This window comes from Fukomys damarensis, unplaced genomic scaffold (assembly GCF_012274545.1).
Source record: "Fukomys damarensis isolate Sample0158 unplaced genomic scaffold, DMR_v1.0_HiC HiC_scaffold_21, whole genome shotgun sequence".
Classification (NCBI taxonomy): Eukaryota; Metazoa; Chordata; class Mammalia; order Rodentia; family Bathyergidae; genus Fukomys; species Fukomys damarensis.
In genome coordinates, this window is record NW_022900933.1 from 1,410,033 (window position 1) to 1,421,153 (window position 11,121).

The window sequence follows — 11,121 nt, forward strand, 5'->3', positions numbered from 1 at the left end:
TTCAGTAAGACGCATCACATAAATATAAAAATATATCTCTCATTCTTCTGATGGCAAACATTGGCATTTTCCACAATGATATTTGTGACTACAAGAGTCTTAAAGAAGTTTATAAAAGCAGTTAAAACTGTAGGAAGCTAGGCCGGGGATTGGGCTCAGTGGTTCTGCTGCCTACTTTGCAAGCGCAAGGACCTGAGTTCGATCCTAGGTACCAAAAAAAGAAAAAGTAGGAAGTTTTCTTCACTGTTATCATTTCTGCTGCTGTGTAACCATGTGCAAAATTTGTCACTGGCATGTGTTGTATGGAGCTGTGTGCTTCAAACCCATCCATCAGGAGAAAATTAGGGCCATCTCTTGTTCAAATGCAATATGTAATCTAATAACACTGCTTTCTTGATCCAACTTAAGTTTGTGAAATTCAGAGAATTTAACCAAATCTCTTGTGAGATACAGAACATGTGGAAATTGGCCTTCAGAAAGGGAGTAGTGGTAAAGTCCCCCGAAGTCATCATTAACCTGTGTCCTTCTCAATGAAGTTTCTTCTTTACAGTTAGTTCCCCGTGAAAAAATATATTCAGTGCAAAGCATTAGTTAAGGGCCCAACAGCACAGTTCAAAATGTGTGTAGCTGATGTACGTTTCTCCCCAAAATACAAGTATTGGCCTATTCATTGTCATCTACACAAAGAACTGAGTCCTAAAATCCTTTACTCAACTAAATTCTTAATAAGTAAACTGAGACTAACCCTCTAATACCAGATTTGTTAAACAACATGATTTAGGTCCTTGCTATTCATGCACCTTGTAGAGCTAAAATGACTGGTAAAGCTAGAATCATGAAAGAGTCATTTTATGTGGCTGCTAAATTCCTCTCAAATCTCCTTGCAACTTAACGAGGGAAGAAAGCTCCATGTGTAATGCCGGCTAATGTGGTTTATGCTAGAAAATAGTATCAACCTATCTTTGTAGCTTATCTAAGCCAGGATAATACTTTTAGCCTTTATAGTAGCCCCAACTCCATTTTTTCAACTCTTGACTATGTATTTCCTGAAATCCTTTTCCAAAGAGTTAAATTGGATGTGAAATCTGTACTAGGCTATGGAGCTGTCTTTGTTCTAAGTCTCGCCAGCAAAGCCTCGCCTCTGTATCACTTTCATTGCGTTCTGATTGAGCTTGACAGTGTGACAAGAAAGCAAAAGAAGGCAGTTCCAAACTGAATGAGAGTCTTTTTCAGCCACACAGCAGCCTCCTCCTTAGCCCCTAAGAAAAAGAGGTAACAGATGCCAACAGCAAAGCATCCCTAACAAAGTCCGAACTTTGATGCAGGCAGAAGAAAAAAAAAATGTAAAAGATGGTCTCGGTGCAGGAAAACCTTGAATGGAGCATAAAGGGGGCAAAATGAGAAAAATTGTGGGGCTGAAAATGGCCGGGAGAGTCCTGCAGCTGTAGTACATTTAAGAAATATTTCTACTCGCAAAACGAGGTTAGGATCTTCAAAATTTGCCCAGCCAGGTATGGTGCCACTGGAATAGCTGTATTGTTCGAGGCCCGAGCAAAAGGGGCTTCATGCTCCTGGGACTGCCTAGGGTGACGTGCATTCAGGGGAAATGCCCGGGCCCTTGCCTGGAGAAAGCCTCCTCTGCAAGGGCAAGTCCAGAGTACCCGATGGTCATTACCTTTGTACTCCAGGAGTTGGTCTTTTCCAAATGAACTAAGTGTTCAGTGGCCGTCATTTTTCTTTCTCCACATTTTCTAATTTGATAGGTCAGAGCATCGTTACTTTACACTGCTGTACACTGTCCAGGGCTCAGCATCTGGCCTCATGGATGGGTGACCTCTGAGGTGCGATGATCTCTGAAAAGCACCTATGTTTAGTTCCACAATGAATTTTATCGTGACATGGAACTGCTGATGATATACTGACACGAGTCACTCTTATACAAGTTTCTCTTATGGAGGAAGTGATTTCAAATATCACTATGGGTGAAATCTGCCTTGATTTTTGAGGCAAGAACATGGATCCAAGTAGACAAGGTCTATCCAATTAAACCAGGCCATTGCTAATGGCCAGGCAGTCGTGGGTCCACTGCTAAGATAAGATAGGAACAGGAGTGACCCCCCTGAATCCACACACCAGCTCTCAGGCTAGAACATGAGGTTCTGAGCATTCACTCCTTTGATGGTAGGAGTGGGAAACAAACAGAGAGAGAGCAGTGTCTCCAGTGCTCTTGTTTGAGCTCATTTTCATTTACTTCCAGAGACAACAAAAACATAAAAATCAGTGTGACTGCTATAATCTGCCTTGTAAAACAGTCAGCACGTTTAAATGGAGAATTCCCTCTTGGACCCTCCTCAGAGGCTGATGTGTTGGGTAAAACTTGGTGAATCCCAAGCTCGGTGATACCACAAGCATGCCTCAGGAGTCCTCACTGGCTGTTGTGACGTATATACGCTATGTGGCACATAGATAATAAAAGCATTGACCCTGGTCAGAGGCCACATTTACACAGGATCTGGACCATTACACCGAGCACGTTTTAGAAATACTAATGTCACAGGGAACTTTCAAGATTACAAGTTTTACGGCACTCTTTTTCCCATGGAAATCTTAGTACTGCTTTTTGCTCCTCCCCTGGCTATTACAAGTTTGCTCTTGCCTTTAGGTGAAGTGCTTCAAGATAGAAATAGAAGGTCAACTGGAATCCATGAAAATAAAGCTTGGGCTAGGATCACAGTGGGAGCCGGATATTTCGATAGAATTTTGGTTGCAAATGTACCAAAGATAAAAAAGTAAGGAAAGCACATGAGCATAAACTGGAGCTCTAGAACTCCTAGCTTAGCTTATAAACAATCATCTATTTCCGCTGAAGTAAAACACATACATGATACTTTTAACTTATAATCCTAAATTGAGTGCAAATATTATAACCAACGTCCACAGATGAATGATTCATGTGTGGAACACTCACAGGTTGACATGTATGTGTGTATAAATTCTTGTGTACTTAAATGCGAAGGGATTAACACACCTCATACCCTCTCTGTCACCCCCACTCATGTGCAGGTCACGCTGTTAAGTTTTCCAGATAATTGATGTCCTCTGTCTATATTTAATATGGCTTGATTTCCTTTAGAGACAGATAATGAGATAACACCGGCACTGTGCACCAGAGAAATCAACCACCTAATCTTGCACATGAAACATTAAACAGGGAGGAAGCATCTGCAATTAGCAAATCTCTTTGATGTGGCTACGGCTCTGTCTCTCCACATTGCTGATGCTGTGGGTCTAGGTCCCAGATAAGCTGCTGAGCTGGACCTGCCAGCATCTAAAAAGCATGAGTTTTCTCAGGTAGCTCACCTTTTGTGGATGACGTGACTGCCAACAATGACTCCTGAGGCATGTTTATGGTGTTCCAGAGAGCTCAGGGGCCTGGGACAGGACTGAGAGAAGCAATCCCATCTTCTGTCCTAAAGATCTTTATTTCCTTCCTGAAACAGAGGCAGCAGACAAAACCCACTTCCAAAATGCAGAAGAGCATCATGTTACCTAATAAAGTGCTGGAATTGCAGACTTTCCCAGGTGAAGGTGGGGATCTAGACTGATCCTAAGAGTGGATCTGGTCATTATGTCGTTCTCTGGCAGAAAGACTCACTTATGGACTTCTTTGCCGAGTGCTTAAAAAAATTTCAGGGTCCATATGTTGGTTTACCAAATTGATGAGTTATTTTGGTTCTCATTTTCTTGCTTTTTTATTTGAGAATTTATGTAGTCTGTATATATGAGTAGTATGAAAAGTATTAAGGTCCATCTGTTATTTTCCTCTTTCATCTCTGCTTTCTACAAACTTCCTTTTCTGTCACTACAGCTTGTTTGGTTGGAAATTTGTTAAGATAAATGTTATTATGTTATCAATATATCTTTGTACCTATTTTCTACTGATGACAAGCTTTAATTTTTAAGTAAATTTTATCATGACTACACTTAAATAAATGGATATAAAATCATTAATATCATTTAGTATCTGGTACATATTACAAATTCTCCAACTCCCTTAAAGATGATATTTGTTTTTTCTCAAATCACATAAATCACAGACATTCCACACATCACTGCACTGTTTTATTATACCAAAGTATATATTGTATTGTAGAAAATATGCATTGTGTATATGTGTGGGGGGTATGTTTTTACACATATGTGTGCACTATTAAATGAGAAACATGGGCATGAATGTGGTAGGATTGTGCACATTTGGCATATTGATCGTTTCTCTGGCAACCTTATGATTTCTCTAAATTACATGCTTGATTTAATTCATAGTCATTTGTTTGGGAAGAATATTACATATGTATTCGTGTTAAATTCTATCATTATGCTTATAAAAATATAATAAAAATAAGTATGGATATAATAAAATAGAAACAGAAAAATCTGATCTTAAAAATGTGAACTCTTAGTTGCTTTTGGATTTCAAATATAAGTATGTTTCTTTTTTGTGGGAAGTTTTGTTACAAATGTAAGTGATACAATCAACAAGCGTATGATATTTATCAAATTAATAAAACCAAGGAGTTTATAAATCATAAAATTTCGAGGACAGTTTCTCAACTATAATATGTAACTTTGTTTTATTTGTAATTACATTATTTCAAAAATATATGAAAAGAAAATGAGAAAGAACATATAATGCTTGAAGATCATATCAAATTAATAATGTATTTCATTATCAGTGTTTGTTACATAAATTTTTGTTTATTTCATATCCTTTTTTGCTGTCATATATATGTGTATTTGAAATTTTTATTTAGTATCTTCATTACTTGTTGTCATGTATGTTTGCATGACATTACCATTTTAATAAAAAAAAAAATTTCAGTGTCCTCCCAGGATTTGGGTGGACAAACACACCTTTTCTTTCCTAGTAGCACAGGCATAGCTAAGCAAAGCCATATGGAGAGAACCAAGAGACACACAGGAAAATGTTTCAGTCTGTAAGTGCTGAACAAGAGTTGCTAAATAGGACAATAGCAGTAGTACCGTGCTGTGTGTCTGCATGGCTCTAAGGACTGCACCTGGGTTATCTCATTTAATGAACTCAGAAAAAACATGGTGGTGGTACAGATTTTATCAGGTCTAGTGAACAGATTAGGAAACTGAGGCAGACAGAGTCGTCAACCTACTCACAGTTAGCCCATGGCCAGATGGTTAGGCTGGAACATCCGTGTGGCTCTTGGACTCCGGAAACTCTGGTGCCTCACTTACCCCTTCTAGCTGCACAAGTCATTCTGGAAGAAGGCTGTGGGTAAAAAAAGAAGAGAAAAGTAGTAGGGTCGTGGGAAAGACACAAACTAGGGCCGGAGCATCTCACAGACCAGCTGGGTGGCTGGGGAAACTGGTCATGATGTCCAGATCCCCCTTATAAAGAGCCTCACCAGGACCGTGGACCCCTTAAGAGATCAGGGACGAGAAGCCAAGGGGCATCACTGAAACTACTAGAGCTGTGGAGGGCAGTTTCCTGGTGACAGGCTGTTCGTGGACATCATCTTAGTTCCCTTGGCAACACTGGATGATCAGTTTTAAAGCCTCATTTTTGAAAATTTGAATAGATTTTTTTTAGAGCAGTTTTAGGCTTGCAAAAAAAAATGTGTAGAAAGTGAAGCTAGATTTCCTACCTTTCATGGTCTTCATCAAACTGGCATGGAATTTACCATTTCTCAATGAATGCAGGCAGCATGGTCTGAATGAGCCCTAACCCGTCTCCTCCACTGGTGCCGGTGCCTGGAGGGGCAGGGCCCGCCTTTGCTGGTGTGCTTCTACTCCCCGCCCAGCCATCACAGATACCTTCTAACTGCTACTGAAAGAGAGAAACATCTTTGATGAGTTATTCAACAGATGCTCTTTGAGCACTCAATGACTAATTATATGTTTTTGATCAATAAATTTGGTGTGCTAACTTTGGCCTAGATTCATCTCTTCATTGAGGTACTTTTCCCTGGTCTATTCATGAGTTAAGAGAATGAATCTCACTTACACTCGGTATGTCAGTTGTCCACGGCAGAAGAAAATTCGACAATATGTGAAACTTATAATGACATACTATGGCAAAATAGTGAGACTAGTTTAAAAATTATATTCTTGATGATATCTTTACCCAGTTTTTGCAACTCTTCCCTCTCCTTTTTTTCCTTAAAAATTCCAATATAGACTTTCCTTGTTTAATAGATTACATTCCTGTGAGTAGGTTGTTAAATGAATGTGTTGCTAAATTATGAGGTGTATATAGCATGTGCTTTACAATGTTCAGAAAAAAGAAACTGTGAAAGGAAACTCCAACTCGATGACTTTGCTTTTATTTGCATAGCTCTTACATGCAGTACCGTGATGTATAATAAAGCATAAAACTCCAGGACTGAACCAGGCAGTACAATCAGCAAAAGCTACAGTGCTCTGCAGTGCAAGAAGCCACGACAGGCCGCCTTGCAGCTCACCTTCCTACATTCTTAAGTCCAAATGCAGGCAGTGAGTTTGAACAGCTCTCCTCGGTCGTAACCGAACAGTCATTAAGCGGGTCGGTTGTTAAACAAGGAATACCTGCACATGCCTCTTAGAAGAATGAGACAAGTCTAAAACATTTCTACCTGGATTGTGAGCCAGTATTTCCATTGGCCCTCTGGAGATTCCCACGTCAGTGTCCTACGGCACACCTCAGACCTCGGACTGAAGCTCAACACATTCTCCAGGAACCTGGCTTTTTTCATCCTCAATTTTCTAGCGCAGGAATTTTTCAATAGCTCTTCAGTTACCTGACTCAGAAATTTAGACTCATCCCAGTTCCTCAGGCCTGACTCGTCCTTTGATTAAATCAAGAAGTCCTATCAATCTAACCTCCTAAAAACTCTAGACCTCACACCTTTTTCTCTCCTCCACTGCGACTCATTAACTCAACAAATTTTATTAAGCATCTATCATGTCCCAGATCCTGCCATGTCTCCAGACCCTGGAGTCACAAAGGTGTTCCAGCCTCCTAGAGCTCACCTGCTGGTGAGAGGCTGGTGCGCTGCTGTCTGACCACTTAGGTGAGCCCATCCCAGCAGGAGTGCTGTGCTTGGTGTTCCAGCCCTGGCCCTGGAAAAAGCCCCGGACAGGACTGTGACTATTGCCGTGCTGGGTAATGCTGAACATTTTTCTACTGAGCTCTAAAATGCCTCTGCTCTGATGACAAACCAAGGTTCAGTGGTCTGAGGTCTGTGGGAGGGAGTGGACACTGAAGGAACATCTTATATAAAAATGCGCTTGGCAGCAGCACACTTGAGCCACCAGCTCACAGACTGAGCATCTACTCAGGAGAGCATTCTGCCATCCGGACACCCCACCGGCAGATACTCTGGACAGCAGGCCTGCAGTCTGCACCCCCAGCTAGCTCATACCAACCTTTGCTGTTTCTTTTGAAGTTACTCTGCGATATGGAACCTTCTACCCAGAATATCCTGAGCGCTGTGTGGACCCTAAACCCACTTTCCAAGAAAAGACAGCGAGCGAGCCCTCATCACGAATTGTGGGAAACCTGTTGTAAGCGTCAGCTATAGGCCAGCCTAGGATCAGGGCCGCCGGGCTGAAATAGAAGCGAGAGCCTCTGGCAACCTGCACATCAGGGCCCTGCTGAAGGTCACCTACATTCCGAGCGAGTTTCCATGGAAAACAACCGCACGGCAGACCTCAACTCCCGTTTTCAGGAAGCAGCAGACCTCGCTGACTGTTGGTGCAAGGGAAGCCAGGCCCTGGTCCACCACGGTGCCGGCTTCTCCCTGCGGCCCTCCTTTCGCACAGCTTCTGTCAGGAAGACAAGCAGCTCTGCGTGAAGGTGGCCTTCAGATACATCGCGCAGAGCAGGGCATGGTCCCACCAGCTTTGCCCTCCTGGCCAGCTCCTGGGGTATGAATCTGAGATGCTGTCGTCCATGCCCACGGACCAGCCCGGTCCTGCGAAGAGGAGGCAGCAGGCCCTTCCTGCGCCAGCCTTACAGACTGATGTGCGGGGCACCTGCTGCGTGTTGCCTACCTCAGTCAGGCCACTGCTGCCGCCCTCCTGACAGAGGCTAAGCTCCATAGGCCACACCCTGCCGAGGCTCAGGTGGGGTCAGCTGGGGTTTGTTTTTTAAGCTCATACCTTTGTAACGTCCAGGACCTCTCTGGGCCACGCTGGGGAACAGGGCTGGGGCGGAGGAAGGACCCGCCTCTCAGCACCCTGGGTGTGTCCTCTCAGAATCCCCTTTTCTAAAACAACAAACGCCTGAGGCAGCGTCCGGACCGAGGTGCAGGAGTTCTGCCTGAAGGAAGCACTAGTTTTATGAGCGCGTGGTCTCGGAATGAGCTGAGCTGCCGGGTCAGGAAAGTAACACTGCCGGGTCTGGAGGGACGCCATGCCCCAGCCAACCCGAAACCCGAGATGCCGAGGAGATTATTTCGGGCCCAGCAGGAGCAGCTGAGTGCTCACTACCTCTTCTGAGCTAGTTTCCACGGCTGGCTCTTCCTTCACCCAGACTTAAACCTGTCTCGTGGCACCTCCCTTCAAGCCATTCTTGTTTTCCTCCCTGACCCAGGTTCTCTCCAAACCACTGGCTTCTGGGCCTTACAGATTTTGCGAAAATGGCACTACTGTTTCTCTATCTGGCAAAAATTTTCTAAAACCACAAGAATGTGAAGAAAAGCAACATTACTGGTTGGTTGTTTCTTAATAGTACAAAATAAAAATAGTAAGAGGTAAACACGTAAACAGTGCTGTCCCACACAGCAGTGGGGGCAGGTGACCAGTGCAAGGGAGACAGCGGACGGGTGAGAGGTGCGCGGGACACCACACGGCCTCTCAGGGTGCACACGGCCATGCCATGCCGCTGGGAACTCGAGGGCACGGGGGAGAACCACCTTGGCAGAGAAGGGAGGCACGTGAGGGAGGAAAGTGCTCCTGGAGGCTGGTGGGTCTGGGCAGAGAGGGGAGTGCGAGACACACAGGCCAGGACGTGGGTGGGGAGTCTGGGCGGCGGGCCAAGGCTGGGGGCTCGGCAGTGCCAAGGGCAGCTCTGGGAAGCCCTGGGAGGGGACCAGCGTCTCTGACTGCTGTGTGACGAGTGCTGCGGGCAAGAGGAGGACTAAGAGGCCCACGGGAGGAGGCAGAAGTCCGAGCAACAGGGCCGGTGCTGGATGTGGTGGGAAGGGCTTGGATTTTAGTGTGTTTTGCACATCGCAGTAGGACTTCCACATGGACGGAGGGTTGGTGGCGAAGGAAAGAGAGTAATCAGAAGAACTCAGATATTTAGCCTGGGCCATATGCCTCAATATAATTATTAAATGATTCATCTTTTAACGACAATCACCTTTCTCCAGTACTGAGTTTCCTGCTATGTGTGTGTGTGTGTGTGTGTGTGTGTATGTATGTACTTCTGGATTTTTCTCGTTAAATATTAACATTTTAATGTATTATCAGTTTATTGAATATATAGACTATACTATATTCTAAATACAATTTTAATTTATTATAAAATTCATTTTTGAATTATCTTATTTCTCAGCTCTGATTTATTTTCATAAGCCAAACTTTAGAATCACTTTTACCAGGTTGCTCAAAAGAGACCTGTTAGGAAGATTTTTTGTATTGTATATCTAAGTTTAGTTTAGTCCAAAATGACATTTTAAAATATTTTTCCCCACATTTACTAATGCTCTTGTGTAAGATTTTAAACTTTCCTTAATATAAAGCCCACACATTTGTTGTGTGTTTCTTTTGTTGAACAGAAACCTACTACTTTGTAACTAGTTATTTTAAGCAACTAAGAAAGTTATCACTCTTTCATACTTGTATTTTGACCAGATAATTTACTGAATTCTAAGAGTTTTTCCAGTATATTCACTTGGGATTGCCAAGACTGTAATTTTTATAACCTATAAATAATGATACTTCTACCTCTTCCTCCCCAATATTTACGCTTCTTATTACATTAAAGAACGCTTCAGGAATAATCATTAAATAATTATGGTAGCAACAAGTACCCTTGTCTAGTTCTGGACTTTATGAGACCAGTTCTTGACTTCTTGTTTCTCAGAGTCACCTTATAGTATTGTGGTGGCTGTTACTTTGAGACACCCAAAATAAAGATGCAGTATGAATTTTTGTTTGTAGTTTGTTTTTTTGGTACCGGGGATCGAACTTGGGTCCTTGTGCTTGCGAGGCAGACAGCAGAACCACTGAGCTAAATCCCAGCCCTTGAATTTTTAAATATATGACTTTACCAAGTTTTATTCTCTTACCACAATTATAAATTCCTTTAAAAAGTCAAGATTTTTCTTTTGGCAAATTTTGAGATAATCATGTGGTTGTACTTCCTTGACCTATTTAGAAGGTAAAGTCTCATAATTGATTTTAGACTATGGAGCTGTCCTCCGAAGTCTGGATTCATCCCTACCTGGTTGTGGTGTTTTTAGTTTACTGTTATTAGTATAAGGTACCAAATATTTTACTTTGTATTTCACATCTTATTTGTAAGCAGATTCATTTGTAGTTTTTTTTACCTGTGTCATTTTTCAATCCTTTGGTATCATTGCTGTGCTGCCTTTATGAGAATTCTTTCCTTGAAATCTGATCCAATTAAGTGGGTTAATAATTCTTTCCAAACAAGGAAGATTACATAGTCCTGGCCTTTGAGTAGTACTTCCTTGACCACTTTATATCACTTAAAAAAAAACTCTACAGTTTTTTAGATTTATATATTCTTAGGGATTTAGCTTAGTGGTTCTGCTGCCTGCCTCGCAAGCGCAAGGACTTGAGTTTGATCCCCGGTACCAATATATGTATATATATATATATATTTTTTTTTTTCCTAGAAAATGGTGTTTTGAAATGTATTAATATAAGATTATAACTATTACCTAATGCTACATTAAGTTGAAGTTTACTTCATTCACTTTAATTTTTTCGGAGTTAATGCCATTTATATTCATTGTGACACATATATGTTTGGCCTGTCAGCTTCTGTGTCATACACTTGACACTTTCTCTGTTGCTGTCTTTTATAGCTGTTGAGACTGTTTATCTAGCAGTCTATTCAATATCAGAACTGTGCTAAGA

At 42.1% G+C, this 11,121-nt stretch overlaps 1 long non-coding RNA gene across 1 annotated transcript; it reads right to left on the bottom strand.

Annotated features, from left to right (window-relative positions):
- Nucleotides 1-1,683: 1,683 nt before the first annotated feature.
- Nucleotides 1,684-5,854, bottom strand: LOC104874397. Its single transcript, XR_783714.1, has 4 exons — nucleotides 5,676-5,854; nucleotides 5,188-5,299; nucleotides 3,361-3,491; nucleotides 1,684-1,853 (listed from the first exon to the last, which is right to left on the bottom strand). It is a non-coding gene; the product is annotated as an uncharacterized LOC104874397 (long non-coding RNA).
- Nucleotides 5,855-11,121: the final 5,267 nt, after the last annotated feature.